Source organism: Heteronotia binoei, chromosome 1 (genome assembly GCF_032191835.1).
Source record: "Heteronotia binoei isolate CCM8104 ecotype False Entrance Well chromosome 1, APGP_CSIRO_Hbin_v1, whole genome shotgun sequence".
Lineage (NCBI taxonomy): Eukaryota > Metazoa > Chordata > Lepidosauria > Squamata > Gekkonidae > Heteronotia > Heteronotia binoei.
In genome coordinates, this window is record NC_083223.1 from 4,378,110 (window position 1) to 4,395,294 (window position 17,185).

General features: G+C 47.1%; 1 long non-coding RNA gene across 1 annotated transcript in view; it reads left to right on the forward strand.

The window, feature by feature from the left end:
- The first annotated feature begins 213 nt into the window (after positions 1–213).
- Positions 214–17,185, forward strand: part of LOC132589032 (uncharacterized) — a 31,619-nt gene continuing 14,647 nt past the window's right edge. The window contains exon 1 of the long non-coding RNA XR_009556534.1: positions 214–290. This is a non-coding gene — a long non-coding RNA (uncharacterized LOC132589032). The remainder of the gene's footprint in view (positions 291–17,185) is intronic.

The following is a 17,185-nucleotide window of genomic DNA, read 5'->3' on the forward strand; positions in this document are numbered from 1 at the left end:
CTCCTCCATCTTTCCCGTTGAGACCCAAAGTGGGTTTTGGACTTATAAAAGACGATGGAAAAGATAGTCTAATGCTTAGCAGCAGCCTTGGTTATGCTGACTTCTAAGATACCGGTGCTGGTGCTGTGCGATCTTTCTCCTAGATCCGATTCCTCCACCTCCACCTCCATCCCCACCTCCTTCACATTCGAGATGGTCTCTCTCTGCCTCTTGGGACGGGGTGCCAGAGAACTGGGGTGGCTACAATAACAGCATCCCATTGCCTGGTGATGATGTCATCATTTTGCCAGGTAAGTAAACGTTATTGTCAATGTTTTTTTTTTGTTTTTTTTTTGTAGCAGGAACTCCTTTCCATATTAGGCTACATCCCCCTAATGTAACCAATCTTCCAAGAGCTTATAGTAGGCCCTGTAAGAAGAGCCCTGTAAGCACCAGCCCAAAGGCGCATGGCGCCCTAGGCGGACTGATGGCCTGTCACCCCCATCCACAGCACCCCCCTGCGGCACTGTGCCCCCGCGCCCCCGGTGGTGTGGCCTCTTGTGCCTCCCCCCATGGTGTCCCCCCATGCCTCCTCCTCCCTCTCTTCTCCACCCCAGCTCTATTTCAATGTCTGGAAGTGGGGAGGAGGTACTGGAAAAGAATCTTGTGGGTTTTGTAGCTTTACCCAACTTATCGATGCATCAGAAACGCTTTGATATCTTTCCTGAGCTTTTGCCTTTGGTTGAGATATGTGGTTGGACCACCCTATGCTAGAAGAGGATTCGAAGTCTGTTCCCTTTGAGGGAACTGGGAAACTTTTGGGGAATTGTTATTGCTATTTAGTCTTCTATTGAACGCATTTGTATGGTTTTGTTTCGATACGTTCTTAGTTGCTTGGTCGCTTTGACTTCGGTTGGACTGTCTTTATCCCACAAGTGACCTCTGCCCCCACCTGGGGATCGGCAACCCTATTTGTAAAGCTGAATAACTCACCATGGATAAGCTTTCATATCTTACTGCCCAGAGAGCAGTGCATTTGACTTCCCAAGTACTGAAGAGTGAATGCGTTTTCTGGAAGTCGACTTTCCACAGGCATTGCATCGTCTCAATCGCTTTAGAAATACTACCCTTGCTTGCATCCTCTCTTGCAAAACGTTCCTTTAAGATCTTCTTCATGGTCTCTGTGCTTCACACCCATGGGAATGGGGTGCCTGTGCCGAGCTCAATCGGTACGTTAAAAAGCCCGGGATTTTTGTGCCCCGCAGCCAGCGAGCATGTGCAGAGCCCCTACCACGCATGAACATATGAACCTATGAAGCTGCCTTATACTGAATCAGACCCTCGGTCCATCAAAGTCAGTATTGTCTACTCAGACTGGCAGCGGCTCTCCAGGGTCTCAAGCTGAGGTTTTTCATGCCTACTTGCCTGGACCCTTTTTAGTTGGAGATGCCGGGGATTGAACCTGGGACCTTCTGCTTACCAAGCAGATGCTCTGCCACTGAGCCACCGTCCCTCCCCACTGCTCACTGGCAGTGCACATACATCCCGCCAGTTTTCTTCTGACTCAAGAACTTACAGGGATCTTAGAACAGGGCCTACTGTAAGCTCCAAGAGGATTGGCTGCATCAAAGGGGTGTGGCCTAATATGCAAAGGAGTTTTTGCTACAAAAAAAGCCCTGGTAAAAATAATAGTCCCCAGGGCTTTTTTTTTTTTTTTACAGGAATGCACAAAAACCCAGTTCTGGTTGTTTGGGCATCAGGGGGTGTGGCCTAATATGCAAATGAGTTCCTGCTGGGCTTTTTCTGCAAAAAAAAAAAGGCCCTGTTAGTCCCTATTAATCCGACTGAAGAAAGATTTCTAGAGTCATTCTGGTGCACAAATAGAGTGCCATCTCAAGAAAAATTAAAAAGACTCTTACAATATATTGTATCTACAGGACTATTGGAATAAAATATTTAAGACAGGAATGTGGTGTAGCATACAAAATCAAAACAATCCCACCCACTAACCCCACCCACTAGGGAGGGACGGTGGCTCAGTGGCAGAGCCTCTGCTTGGGAAGCAGAAGGTCCCAGGTTCAATCCCCAGCATCTCCAAAAAAGGGTCCAGGCAAATAGGTGTGAAAAACCTCCGCTTGAGACCCTGGAGAGCCGCTGCCAGTCTGGGAAGACAATACTGACTTTGATGGACCAAAGGTCTGATTCAGTAGAAGGCAGCTTCAGATGTTCATATATATGTTCACCCCCCCCCCCCTCAAAAAGAAACCCAGCTAGATATTATTTTAGATTGTATCAGAACTGAAACTGTGCTCAGCACCTGCGTTGTGTTCATGCTGCTGGTCACACAACTGAAATTTGGGGGTTGCATTGGCTGCATGATATGAAGAGGACTGAGAGGACAACGAAAAGGTTCGAAAGACTGTTTCCGATTTCCCACTCGCCTTCTGCCGCTCTTACGCTCCTCTTCTCTGCCAGGCTTCCGTCGGATTTCACACTGTCTGCCCCGGGGCCGCAACTAGCTTTGCCTTTTTTCACGCGACAAACAAAAACTGGTTTTTAGAGGATCTTGTTTGCCGCGCGAAAGAGGCGGAGCGAGTTGTAGCCTCGGGGCAGCTTGTGTGAAATCCGACGGGAACTCCGCTGAGAAGAGGAGGGCGAGAGCGAGGTAAAGCCAGTGGGAAACCGGTCTGTGTGAGGGGAGATCGCTTATAACCAATGTTCCCTCTAAGCTGCAGAGTCTCGTGAGCAAAAATTCTACTTTGTGAGCTACTGGCATGAAAGTTGTGAGCTACTGCATCAATTAGTGTGCTCTGGGGCCATCTTTCCTGAGCGAAGACAAAAATGTGTGAGCTAGAGGTTAAAAATCTGTGAGCTAGCTCACGCTAACTCAGCTTAGAGGGAACGCTGCTTATAGCCAGGTCTTTTTTGGTAGCAGGAACTCCTTTGCATATTAGGGTACACCCCCCCACCCAATGTAGCCAATCCTCCAAGAGCTTACTGTAGACCCTGTATGAATAGCCCTGTAAGCTCTTAGAGGATTGGCTACATCAGGAGGGTGTAGCCTAATATGCAAAGGCATTCCTGCTACAAAAAAACCCAGCTTATAACGCTTAGCTTATGCAAAAGGGAATGTGAAAGGGCAATAGCCGTAAAGAAAGCCACTGTTCGCTGTTTCCAGTAGTTGACAGGGAAAAGGTTCTAATTTCCCAGTCTACATCTGCTTTGTTGTATTAGAGAATGCTTTCTGATAGCTCCGTTGGTGAAACAAGTTAAGTGACGGGTGATTGGAAAAAGCTGTCCAAACACGGCGGTATCTGGAGCTTTGGCGAGGACTGAAAGCAAAATTCTCATCTTCTTTTCCTTCCACAGTGAAGTTAGCATGTGGTGATTTTACTCGTGTCTGAACAAGGTGGTGGTGGTGGGGAGAGATATGGCCAAGCAGTGCCAAGCAACCAGCTGGAGGAATCACTGGAAACTCTATGATAAAACTGCAATTTCTTACCATAGGGTTTTCAGTGATTCCTAGAGCTCCACTTTTCTCTTCTTGGTTGCTCTAGGAATCATCAGGAACTCTATGGCTGGGTGTCATATGAGCGTATGAAGCTGCCTTCTACTGAATCAGACCCTCGGTCCATCAAAGTCAGTATTGTCTACCCAGACTGGCAGCGGCTCTCCAGGTCTCAAGTTGGCTGGACCCTATTTGCCTGGACCCGTTTTAGTTGGAGATGCCAGGGATTGAACTTGGGACCTTCTGCTTACTAAGCAGATACTTTAGCACTGAGCCACCGTCCCTCCCCATATGAAGCTGCCTTCTACTGAATCAGACACTCGGTCCATCAAAGTCAGTATTGTCTACTCAGACTGGCAGTGACTTTCCAGAGTCCGAAGCTGAGGTTTTTCATGCCTACTTGCTTGGACCCTTTTTAGTTGGAGATGCCAGGGATTGAATCTGGGGCCAAGCAGATGCTCTACCACTGAGCCACCCCTAAACTCAAACTCATTTGTCATTTGTTAAGAGGGACGGATCTGACATAAATGAGACCTTGTCAGGCCCTGCCATTAGTGGAGATATAAACGTTATTTGTCTCTCTCCTGTATGATGAAGGAAACTGGGCAAAGGAAGCTCTGACTCTTTCCCTCCCTCCCCAGGGAATGAGAGGGGGCAGAGTCTCAGTCATAGAGGAAAAGAGTCTTGGATCAGTAGCTCTACTGTGCGATTGAGACATCCTGGCAAAAGCAAGCAATTTCTCCTCCCGTCCTCTTCAAGGGAGGAGTTTCAACCAATGAAGAAAATGGAGGCTTTGCTCTGTAGCTCCTGTGAGATTGAGCAAGCCTGGCAAAGCAAGCTGTGACGGAACCAAGAGAGAGGTAGTAGAAGGCAGACTTGCTCATGGGCCTGATAGGAACCCTCCAGGCCTAGGGTTGCCAAGTCCAATTCAAGAAATATCTGGGGACTTTGGGGGTAGAGCCAGGAGACTTTGGGGTAGAGCCAAGATCAAGGCTGTGACAAGCATAATTAAACTCCATGGGAGTTCTGGCCATCACATTTAATGGGACAGCACACCTTTTTAAATGCCTTCCTTCCATAGGAAATAATGGATAGGGGCACCTTCTTTTGGGGCTCATAGAATTGGACCCCCTGGTCCAATCTTTTTGAAACTTGGGAGGTATTTTGGGGAGAGGAACTAGCTGCTATACTGAAAATTTGGTGCCTCTACCCCCCAAAAACAGCCTCCCCAGAGCCCCAGATACCCGCGGATCAATTCTCCATGATTTTCTATGGGAATAAATCTCCATAGGGAATAACAGAGTTCCCAGCAGACATTTCCCTCCCCTCCCCCCGCTTTCTGATGACCCTGAAGTGGGAGGGGATCCCCTGCCCCCACCTGGGGATTGGCAACTCTATCCAGGCCGCATGAGTGACACCCCTACTCTATGGCAAGCACTTCCTTTAAGCAGATGAAGCCTTATCTTTCTTTTTTAATATTTTCTCCCACTGCAGCTTCTGGTGGAGGTGGGCAATGGGATCTGGGGGTGGGAGATTCCCCCATCCTTAGGGTTGCCAACTCCAAATCAAGAAATATCTGGGGGCTTTGGGGGTGGAGCCAGGAGACTTTGGGGGTGGAGCCAGGAACAAGGCTGTGACAAACATAATTGAACTCCAAGGGAGTTCTGGCCATCACATTTAAAGGGACAGCACACCTTTTAAAATGCCTTCCTTCCATAGGAAATAATGGATGGGGCACCTTCTTTTGGGGCTCATAGAATTGGACCCCCTGGCCCAATCCTTTTAAAACTTGGAAGGTATTTTGGGGAGAGGCACTAGATGCTATACTGAAAATTTGGCACCTCTACCTCAAAAAACAGCCCCCCCAGAGCCCCCGATACCCGCGGATCAATTCCCCATAATTCCCTATGGGAATCGTTCATGGAGGTGCATGATGGCTCTGGGGGTGGGGCTTCCCCCGCTGGCCAGCTGGCTGGGGGAGGGGGGAAGTCTGTAAAACCGGGGGATCCCCCGCTGGGACCTGGGGATTGGGAAGCCTACCCATCCTGCCCCCTGGAACTCTGCAGCCCTTACGCGGGCATACATTTTTCAGTTCCTGAAGCACTAAGGGTCTTTTGCAGGCTGACACAAGCTACTATGAAGTACTCTCATTTCGTCCTTTCAGAAATAAAATATTTTTTCCCTCCTTTTCATGATTCAAGAGGATGAAGCACGCAATATTTGAAAAGCAATTTTTAATCATTATCAGGGGTTACTGGGCTAAGTATTGCAATCGTAATACTTACCCAAGGCTGCTGAAGTTTAGGATGATTTCTCTCACAACATGCTAAATTTAATTTCTTCCTGAGTGAATCCGAATAATCTTAATCTAATTCCTTTCCGACTCTGATCCCAGTAATTTGTGTTCTTGCCTGCAACACTGAAGTGTAAACAATTAGGGTGTTTTCACACTCACGTTTTACTGGCGCCACGACCATCCTGACGCCGGCGAATCTGCATGGATTTCGCACCAGAAGCGCCGGCGCTCCCAGAAGCGCCGGCTACTTCCGTCGCTAAGCCAGCGCAAACGTTTTCCTGCATCTTTGCGATTTCCGTTTGCGCTGGCTTAGCGACGGAAGTAGCTGGCGCTTCTGGGAGCGCCGGCGCTTCTGGTGCGAAATCCATGCAGATTCGCCGGCGTCAGGAGGGTCGTGGCGCCAGTAAAACGTGAGTGCGAAAACGGCCTTAGATATTTTGTGAAATTGCATCGCACAGAACCTGCTATACCAAATCAAAAGGACTTTTGCAGGGGTGGCCAGGGGAGGGAGGGGGGGAGGAAGGAAGGAAGGAAGGAAGGAAGGAAGGAAGGAAGGAAGGAAGGAAGGAAGGAAGGAAGGAAGGAAGGAAGGAAGGAAGGAAGGAAGGAAGGAAGGAAGGAAGGAAGCCAGGTAGTGGAGTTTTACAGGGGTTGACCAAACTTGCTTAACGTGAGAACCACAAAGAATAAATGTCAGATGTTTGAGAGCCTCAAGACAGGGAGGGAGGGAGGAAGAAAGGAAGACAGGAAAGAAGGAAGGAGGGAGGAAGGAAGGATGCCAGGTAGCGGAGTTTTGCAGGGGTTGATCAAACTAGCTTAACGTAAGAGCCACAAAGAACAAATGTCAGATGTTTGAGAGCCTCAAGACAGGAAGGGAGGAGGGAGGGAGGGAGGAAAGAAGGAAAACTGATGGGAGAGGGTGGAGGGAGGGCAAATAGATGAGGAGAGGGGAGGGAAAAGTCGAAAGAAAGCAACTTTAAATGCATTCTTCAAGCTGCTGGCGGGCTCATAGAAGTGACTTAAAGACAGAAATGCCTTTTCCAAGCTGGCTGACAGGGTGGTGGGGGCTTTGAGAGCCACACAACATGTGTGAAAGAGGCACGTGTGGCTCCCAAGCTATAGTTTGGCCACCCCTGGAGTTTTCCCTGCATATTATTTTAAAAAATACCTCCCAAAAATATTTGATCTCTGTTTCTGGAGAAGCGTAGGTATTCAGAAGTGTTTTCACCTGGTACAATTAGATATGTCCATCCATTTCTGGTAGGACTGAATGTTTCCCTCAGAAACATGCCAAAAATGAGTTTAGCCATAATTGAGGTGGCTATGATTTATATAGATCCTGCTTCCTTATTCTTTTTTTTGGCTCTGTGAGATTATTTTGTCTAAGGGCTGAACTAGACAATACTGCATGCTCAAATCTGCCATGGTGATGTGGTGCCATTTTAAGAACGTAAGAGAAGCCATGTTGGACTCTGTGTCACACAGTGGCCATAAAACCCAAATGCCATCAGGAGGTCCACCAGTGGGACGAGGACAATAGTAGCCTTCTCACTGTTGTCCCCCCCAAGCACCAAGAATACAGAACATTACTTGCCCCAGACAGAGAGTTCCATCTATACTCTGTGGCTAATAGTCACTGATGGACTTCTGCTCCATATGCTTATCCAATCTGCAGCAGCAGGAATGGCCCATAAAAACATCTCTGACGGTCTACCTCTTCATGCTATTGTGATCCTAGGACCTCTTTGAATGGCTAACCATTCAGATCGCTGCCTGAAACCTTGATACCAGTATAAGTAGATGTTTTTTTAGAAATTGTTTTTATGTTTTATGTTTTCATCGTTTTATTTTATTTGGTCGCACCATGTAACTGCGTGACCTTAAATTTGTGAGCCGCCCTGAGCCTGCCTCGGTGGGGAGGGCGGGATATAAATGAATGAATGAATAATAACGACAGCAACAATAATAATAATAAATAATTTTCTCTTGAACCTCCTGTGGCAGTGAATTTTAAAGTCTTAACAACAACAGAACTTTTAAGATCTCCATGGTAGCTCAGTCCTGCTAGGCCTTGTGACATGGGCGCGAAGGACTTCCATCATTTTCAAGAACCAAAATAGAGGCCATTTTGGCTGTTGAAAATGGCCCAGGTGGGACAGATGGAAGCCTCTCACCCTTCCTCCACAGGCTCCACTGGGATCAGGGCGTTACAGAGGTTTTAATTTTTTTTAAAAAAAGGACTCTAAAATGGCTCTGTGTCCCGATGGCGGATTTGAGGACTGGGTATCATCTACAGCCCTGTGGTGCAGAGTCTTAAAGCTGCAGTACTGCAATCCTAAACTCTGCTCATGACCTGAGTTCGATCCCCGGCGGAAGCTGGGTTTTCAGGTAGCCCGGCTCGAGGTTGACTCAGCCTTCCATCCTTCCGAGGTCAGTAAAATGGGTACCCAGCTTGCTGGGGGGGAAAGTGTAGAGGACTGGGGAAGGCAATGGCAAACCACTCCGTAAAAAGTCTGCCGTGAAAACGTCGTGAAAGCAATGTCACCCCAGAGTCGGAAACGACTGGCGCTTGCACAGGGGACCTTTCCTTTCCCCGTGGCGGATTTGAGGACTGGGTTTTGTCTAGTTTGGCCCTAAGCTGTAAATATATAGCAGGATGAGTTTGCTTGAGCAGTCCTGCGTATAGAGGGGAGGCCCGCACCCAATCCTCAGGCCTTCGCATTTTTGAGTTTAAATATAACCCCCTCCTGATACAGAGTGTGTGGGGTGGGGAGGAGAAGGATGTTATAATTCCAGGCAATGGCATGTTGTTTTGAAGGGTATAGATACGATATCATGTAGCCTCTGGCGGTTTTTTCAGTGTTGGAATCTGCTCTGTTGTTCACCCTTCGCACCCCCCCCCCTCGCCCCGGATTTTGATTTGCTTTGAACTTTTTTTCTGTTTGAAGAGATGACTGCCGAAGCCCTGTATCTCATAAAAGAAGGCTTCCGTTGTTCCTGATTTCCATTTGGTGGTATGTTTATGGCATTTCACAGGGCAAAAAAGGATTGATCAAAGGCGTTCTGTGTCATTGCCGGCATCATTAGCAAGCGCTCTGTTTTGTGTCAGAGCACGATGACGGTGCAGTGTTCTTTCTGAACTTTTGTCTGGACAAAGAACGAACCGGTACGAATCGTATTTGTAGATCAAATCAGTATAGGCACGGTTACCTGGCCTCTCAGGAATTACCCGGGCAATCTTCCTGCTACGATTGAGGGCGGGGAGAGGAAAAGCTAGCAGCCTGGCTGCACTCCAGTGTGCCCAAAGTGCTTCCGGGTTAAACAGGAAGTGACATGGGACGCTCTAGCTTTCAACAAAAGCTCTATGGTAAAACCATAGGGTTTTTTTTTCCTGAAAGCTAGCGTGTCCCTGGTACTGCGCTGTTGTCACTTCTAGAAGCACAGTAAGTTATGTCAGCGCATTGCTGCAATGTCATTACATCATCCATGTGGGCTCTCCCCACCACTACTTGGTTAATCTCTCACTATTCCTTAAGTATAGGGCATACAGATTGTGGAAGAATTTTAACCTGGAGTCAGCAACCCTATGAGAGCCAGTGTGGTGTAGTGCTTAAGTGCATGGACTCTTGTCTGAGAGAACCAGGTTTGATCCCCCACTCCTCCACGTGCACCTGTTGATGTGACCTTGAGTCAATCACAAGTTCTCACCGAGCTGTTCCTCTCAAGAGCAGTTTCTGTCAGAGCTCTCTCAGCTCCACCTACCTCACAGGGTGTCTGTTCTGGGGGAAGAAGATAAAGGAGATTGTAAACTGCTCTGAGACTCTGATTAAGAGAGAAGGGTGGGGTATAAATCTACTGTCTTCTATTTAAAAGGACTTTTTTTGGGGGGGAAAACCAAGTTTCACACCTTTTTGAAGGCCGGAAGTGCTGGGATCTGATGGATCTCCTTGGAAGTGGCATTACATAACTGGGGAACATTTGCAAAGATTCTCAATGCCAAAATTACTCAGCAGTGTGAGACAAAATAGCTAACCAAGTCTGTTGAAGAGAGGGAATTGTAGGTACAGGTCTTTTCCAGTGGAGGTGGTCTCTCAGATATACAGGCTCTGAAAGGCTTTGGCTGCTGTCTCTCACACAACATAATTCACTTTCAATCCACTTCCAATGCACTTTCCAACTGGATTTTGCCCTATTCACACAGTAAAATCCAGTTGGATAGTGTATCGAGGGTGAAGTATTTATTGTGTGTGACCGCAGCCTTTGTGACTTCAATTCAGTTTGGTGAGCCAATTTGGTGTAGTGGTTAAGTGTGCGGACTCATATCTGGGAGAACCGGGTTTGATTCCCCACTCCTCCACTTACAGCTGCTGGAATGGCCTTGGGTCAGCCATAGCTCTCTTATCTGGGAGAACTGGGTTTAATTCCCCCCTCCTCCACTTGCAGCTGCTGGAATGACCTTGGGTCAGCCATAGCTCTCTAATCTGGAAGAACTGGGTTTGATTCCCCACTCCTCCACTTGCAGCTGCTGGAATGGCCTTGGGTCAGCCAGAGCTCTCTTATCTGGGAGAACCGGGTTTGATTCCCCACTCCTCCACTTGCCCCTGCTGGAATGGCCTTGGGTCAGCCATAGCTCTGGCAGAGGTTGTCCTTGAAAGGGCAGCTGCTGTGAGAGCCCTCTCAGCCCCACCCACCTCACATAGCATCTGCTGTGGGGGGGGGGGGAGATAAAGGAGATTGTGAGCCACTCTAGACTGAGATTTGGAGTGGAGGGTGGGATATAAATCCAATATCATCTTCTTCAGCAATAAATTATTTGCCAGTGAAGTTTCAAAACTGGTGACCAGCCTCCCCGTGGAGGCTGGAGATCTCCCGAATTAGAACTGATCTCCAGATGACAAGAGATCAGTTCCTCTGGAGAAAATGGCTACTTTGGAAGGCAGTCTGTGCAACATTGTACCCTCCTGAGATCCCTCTCCTCTCTAAACCCTGCCTTCCCTAGACCCCACCCCAAAAATCGCCAGGAATTTCCTCAACTTGTAGTTGGCAACCTTATTCAAAAGGGGAATCGAATCGTATGCTCAGTTCTGCCTTCTCCATTTAGCAGATGAGCATTTCTTGATGGGTTGAAGATAAGGATTTACACTTTTCCACAGGATGGTGGCGCTAATGTGCACCGAGTTGCCAATACAATCGGATGGTGTTCCTCTAACGAGGGTGGAAAACAGTGTTATCAGCAGTTGCTCCTTCCTCACAAGCTAAGCTGTAGAGAATAGTCTAGAAGTGCCTATTCTCAAGCCAACTACGTCTTTACGTGTCATAGATCAGGATTTTCAATCATTTCCCACCCCGGGAAACCATTTCGATGTGGACACATTTCCTGAGGTGTTTCTGTGGACCACCCTGGTAAACGTCTCAAGGAAACCCAGAACTTATCAGTGACGAGTCTGAAAACTGCTAACCTAAATATGTGAAATGATGTCTTTGTAGCCTCCTTTAACTTTTTTTTTTTTTAAATGTATTCCATATGTTTCTTTTCCCGAGTGCAAAAATGAACAGACTCGTCTGAAAAATAAACCGATTCCGAGAATGAAAAACGTGTTAATGAAGTAACAATAGGGCGACACAGTTACCGTCCATGCACAGTGACCTTATTGTCGCTCAAACGGCATGTATGGATACAGGGAGGTTCTGCCTCTATTCACAAATCTACTTGACCTCTGCTTCTTTTCTGTTTATTTATAGAGCAAGGAGTGAAAAGCATCCTTCTCTTGTCCTCCGAGCCATCTGTTTTCCTCTGTTTGTTTGACTAGTAACTTGACCTGGCGTTAATGTGGTTTCTGAATGACAAAACAGAGCAATCCATTGTGTAACACTTTGTATCCCCGGAGCTCAGTTAACAGGCTGGCACAAAGGGAAAACGGGCAGGCCCTGGAAAGCGAGAGGGGTAATGTTTTGTAGGCTCGAGCTTTCTTAAATTAAGTCTGTTTCGTTAAGTGACGGTTCGCTAACAAGTGTTTCTTTGGATTTCCTCACTGATTGGGAGATGGGATCAAGGGGCAATTGGGGTCTGTTTATTTAAAAAAAACCCAGATTGAATTAGATTTGTGCCTTTTTAATGTCAAAGTAAGGGCTAGTAATTCCATACTACTGAAGGAGGAGAAGATTGTGATGATGATATTGGATTTATATCCCACCCTACACTCAGAGTCTCAGTGCAGTCACAATCTTCTTTACTCCCCCCACCCCCAACAACAGACACCCTTTGAGATAGCTGAGGTTGAGAGAGCTCTTACAGCAGCTGCCCTTTCAAAGACAACTCCTACGAGAGCTATGGCTGACCCAAGGCCATTCCAGCAGCTGCAAGTGGAGGAGTGGGGAATCAAACTCGGTTCTCCCAGATAAGAGAGCTCTGGCTGACCCAAGGCCATTCCAGCAGGTGCAAGTGGAGGAGTGGGGAATCAAACCCGATTCTCCCAGATAAGAGTCCGCAGACTTAACCACTACACCGAACGGGCCCCTCTAAATTGTGGAGTCTTGTGATCAAAAATTCTACTTTGCGGGCTACGGGCATTAAAGTTGAGAGCTACTGCATCAATTAGTTTGTTCTGGGGCCACTGTTTCTGAGCTAAGAGAAAAATGTGTGAGCCAGAGGCTAAAAAACGATGAGCTAGCTCACCTTAAATCAGCTTAGAGGGAACGCCGCTGCTTTGGGGTTCTGAATATTGGATGATATTATGTGTAATTTTCACAGAGCTTTTCAATCTGTGAATGTGTGCCTTGTCCCCCAGATTAACAACTCGACGTGAACTCAGTCAGAGGAAAGCTCGACTGGTTTCAGTGGGGTAGATTTAAATATGTCTATGAGTTACAGAGTCAGAGTTGCCATTTCTGGGTTTGGGAATACTTAAAGATTTGGGGGGGGGGGGTGTGGAGCATGAGATGGGTGAGGTTATCAAAGGGGAGGTACCTCAGCAGAGCAGAATGCAATGGAGTCCACCTTCCAAAGCATATTAGGCCACACACCCCTGATTTAGCCAATCCTCCTGGAGCTTACAGAAAAAGAGCCTTGTAAGATCTTAGAGGATTGGCTACATCGGGGAGGGGGGGCGGTGACCTAATATGCAAAGAGCTCCTGCTAGAATTCCACCCTTAATCTTGAGGATTCAGCTGTTACAACAGTATTTAGTCTGCACTTCCACTTAGTTCAAGGTCCCAAAGGTGAAAACATTAGCACATTGAAAACCATTTAACATATAAATATGTTTTTGCATGAGAGTTAAAATCAGAGAAGCTTGTTTGGAGGATAAACTAGAGAAGGCCTTTTCAGTGGCAGCCCCACCATGATGGAAGAGCCTCCTTCACTTTCGATCTTCAGGAGACAGCCGAAGACAGCGGTATTTAAGAAGAAGAAAATATTGGATTTATATCCTGCCCTTCACTCCGAAGAGTCTCAGAGCGGCTCACAACCTCCTTTACCTTCCTCCCCCACAACAGACACCCTATGGGGTAGATGAAGATATTGGATGTATATCCCACCCTCCACTCCAAAGAGTCTCAGAGTGACTCACAATCTCCTTTACCTCCCTCCCCCATAACAGACACCCTGTGAGGTGGGTGGGGCTGAGAGGGCTCTCACAGCAGCTGCCCTTTCAAGGACAACCTCTGCCAGAGCTATAGCTAACCCAAGGCCATTGCAGCAGGTGCAAGTGGAGGAGTGGGGTTGTCGAAATTGGACCTAAATCTTGACTAAAACAAATAAATAGTGATTTTTTAAAAAAATGGTTTTATATTTTGATGTTCTTTATTTAATGTATTTTATTTATATCATAACCCTCCTGGAGGTCCACAGGGCAGCTAACAATTTTTTATAATATTTATATTAAATAGTATGTATTTAAGTAATTAAATCCAATAACGTATATTGCAAATTTAAAAAAATACACACACACACACACATATATATACACACACCCCATATATATTATGGTATTCCCAGTAGTAGTGTATGACTGTGAGAGTTAGACCATAAGGAAGGCTGAGCGCAGAATAATAGATGCTTTCGAGCTGTGGTGCTGGAGAAGACTCTTGAGAGTCCCTTGGATTGCAAGAAGATCAAATCAGTCAGTCCTACGGGAAATCAACCCAGACTGTTCCCTGGAAGGTCAGATGCTGAAGCTGAAGCTCAAATACTTTGGCCACCCAATGAGAAGGGAGCGCTCACTGGAGAAGACTCTTGAGAGTCCCTTGAACTGCAAATACTTGCAGTTCAAATACTTTAGCCACCCAATGAGAAGGGAGCACTCCCTGGAGAAGACTCTTGAGAGACCCTTGGACTGCAAGAAGACCCAAACAGTCAGTCCTAAGGGAAATCAACCCAGACTGTTCCCTAGAAGGCCAGATGCTGAAGCTGAAATACTTTGGCCACCAAATGAGAAGGGAGCACTCCCTGGAGAAGACCCTGATGCTGGGAAAGACAGAAGGCAAAAGAAGAAGGGGATGGCAGACGATGAGTGCAGAAGAATAGATGCTTTCGAGCTGTGGTGCTGGAGAAGACTCTTGAGAGTCCCTTGGACTGCAAGAAGATCAAATCAGTCAGTCCTAAGGGAAATCAAGCCAGACTGTTCCCTGGAAGGTCAGATGCTGAAGCTGAAGCTCCAATACTTTGGCCACCCAATGAGAAGGGAGCTCTCCCTGGAGAAGACCCTGATGCTGGGAAAGACAGAAGGCAAAAGAAGAAGGGGACGGCAAAAGAGGAGATGGCTGGACAGCGTTACTGATGTAACAAACATGAATTTGAGCAGACTTCGGAGGATGGTGGAAGACAGGAGGGCCTGGTGTGACTTGGTCGGACTCGACTGTGCGACTGAACAACAACAAATATATGCACACACATATGCTTAAATAAAACAATATAAATATATAGAAGTATAAGATCATGAACACATAAAACACACACACAAAGGTAGGGAGTATTATCAATGATCGTTAGTGAAGGAGATAAAGGAAAACAAATTAACAGTTTAAGGGTTAAAAATAAGACACCAAAAGCTAACAGCAACCAGAATCCAGCAGGCCAGCTGCCCAAAGCCAAAGGATACAAGCCGCAGGCGAAGAGCCAAGGGCCAAGAGACCTTTGGTTTTTGCCCTTTGACTCCTCTTTTGGCCACGCCCAGGACACATAGCTGGGACAGGAAGGGCAAACAAAAGCCCGGCTCAGCTGCTGCCACTGGCAGTTTGGAAGTTCTTTCCAGTCTGCCCCCTCCCCGCCCCCCAGAAGTGTGGAGGCTCTTCCGGCAAGATGCTATAATTGGACTGTCGTGATCTCTGCCCCCCTTGCCTGGGCGAGGGTCACGTCAGTGAGGCTTGTCAGCTTTTTCTAGAGACTTGTCCCAAAAACTAGTGAACTCTTTCTATGGAAAAACCCAGAATGGGTGTCGTTTTGCTGTAGAAATACAAACATTGACCGCATTCCTGATTGGCAGTGGAAATGTCTTCCCCTCTGAATTTTAACTAGACGCGTGCATCACGTTTAGACCAGAAAGGTTGAATTGCAAGAGTATGGGACTAACAACTACCTGTCCCTTACACCGTCACAAGAAGATAGGTTCAGGTGGGTAGTTGTGTTGGTCTTAAGCAGCAGAACAAAGTCTGAGAACTGTGGCGTCTTTAAGACCCACAGAGGTTTATTCAAGGTATAAGCTTTTGTGTGCATCTGAAGAAGTATGCATGCACAACGAAAACTAGTACCTTGAATAAAACTGCGTGGGTCTTAAGAGCAGTTTTCAGTTGTACATTATATACCGATGTTTATTTTATTTATTATCATATGCAGACCTCATTTTGGGCAGGAGCACACTGGAGCAGAGCTCCAGAACCTCTACATTTTACTGTGCTCTTTCTTTCTTAACCCCCACCCCCTCAAAAAAAAATCTTGCTTCTGGGCTCCATTGTTCAACCCCGCCATGAGAATTTTGCTGAATGCTAAGATTTGACAAACTTTCTAATATCCCCCCCCCCCCCGGGAAAATAACCAAAACATATAAAGCGGACAGATGGAAATCTTCATCATACTACTTGTGGCCACATAGGAGAAAATAATTTTAGAAGTATGATGGGAGTCAGGTTTTATGAAGACAGTTATGATTCCAGAAGCGTTTTAAGGTAGATGAACATATGAAGCTGCCTTTTACTGAATCAGACCCTCGGTCCATCAAAGTCAGTATTGTCTACTCAGACGGGCAGTGGCAATCCAGGGTCTCACGCTGAGGTTTTTTCACGTCTACTTGCTTGGACCCTTTTTAGTTGGAGATGCCGGGGATTGAACCTGGTACCTTCCACTTACCAAGCAGATGCTTTACCACCGAGCCACCGTCCCTCCCCAAATATGAAGCTGCCTTCTACTGAATCAGACCCTGGGTCCATCAAAGTCAGTCTTGTCTACTCAGACTGGCAGCGGCTCTCCAGGTTCTCAAGCTGAGGTTTTCCATACCTACTTGCCTGGACTCTTTAGTTGGAGATGCCCGGGATTGAACCTGAGACCTTCTGCTTATCAAGCAGATGCTCTCCCACTGAGCCACCATCCCTCTCCCCTAAACTGATATGCTGAACTGATATAATTTAGCATCCAGTGATGTCAGGGGTGTGCGGCATATGCAAATGCATAGTGCTAATGAGCTCCGGGACCTCTTCTTCTACAAAATAACCCCTGAACATATGACATTTTTATGTAGGATAACCGGGAGATCCTAAGATTGTCTGGCAGCTAGAACGTCTAGCTCTTTTAGCGTTATGCACCACTAGGTGGCGAGCTAGACTCGTTTTTAAGGCAAGAGACGTTTCAGAGGTGCTTTGATATTGTCTGCCTCTCGTCACCCCCTGATATTCCTTGGAGGTTGCCCTTCCAAATAGTAGCCAAGGCTGACCCTGCTTAACTTCTAAGATCTGACAGGGTTGAACTAGCCTGGGCTATCCAGGTCAGGGCAAGGACATCTGTTTTGGCACATGAAGAAGAAGAAGACTGCAGATTTATACCCCACCCTTCCCTCTGAATCAGAAACTCAGAGCGGCTTACCATCTCCTATATCTTCTCCCCCCACAACAGACACCCTGTGAGGTGGGTGGGGCTGAGAGGGTTCTCACTGCAGCTGCCCTTTCAAGGACCACTCCTGTGAAAGCTATGGCTGACCCAAGGCCATTCCAGCAGCTGTATGTGGAGGAGTGGGGAATCAAACACGGTTCTCCCAGATAAGAGTCCACACGCTTAACCACTACACCAAACAGAGGACCCAATGGTGGACCTCCTGATGGCACCTGGTTTTTTTGGCCAGTGTGTGACACAGAGTGTTGGAATGGATGGGCCATCGGCCTGATCCAACATGGCTTCTCTTCTGTTCTTATGTGAC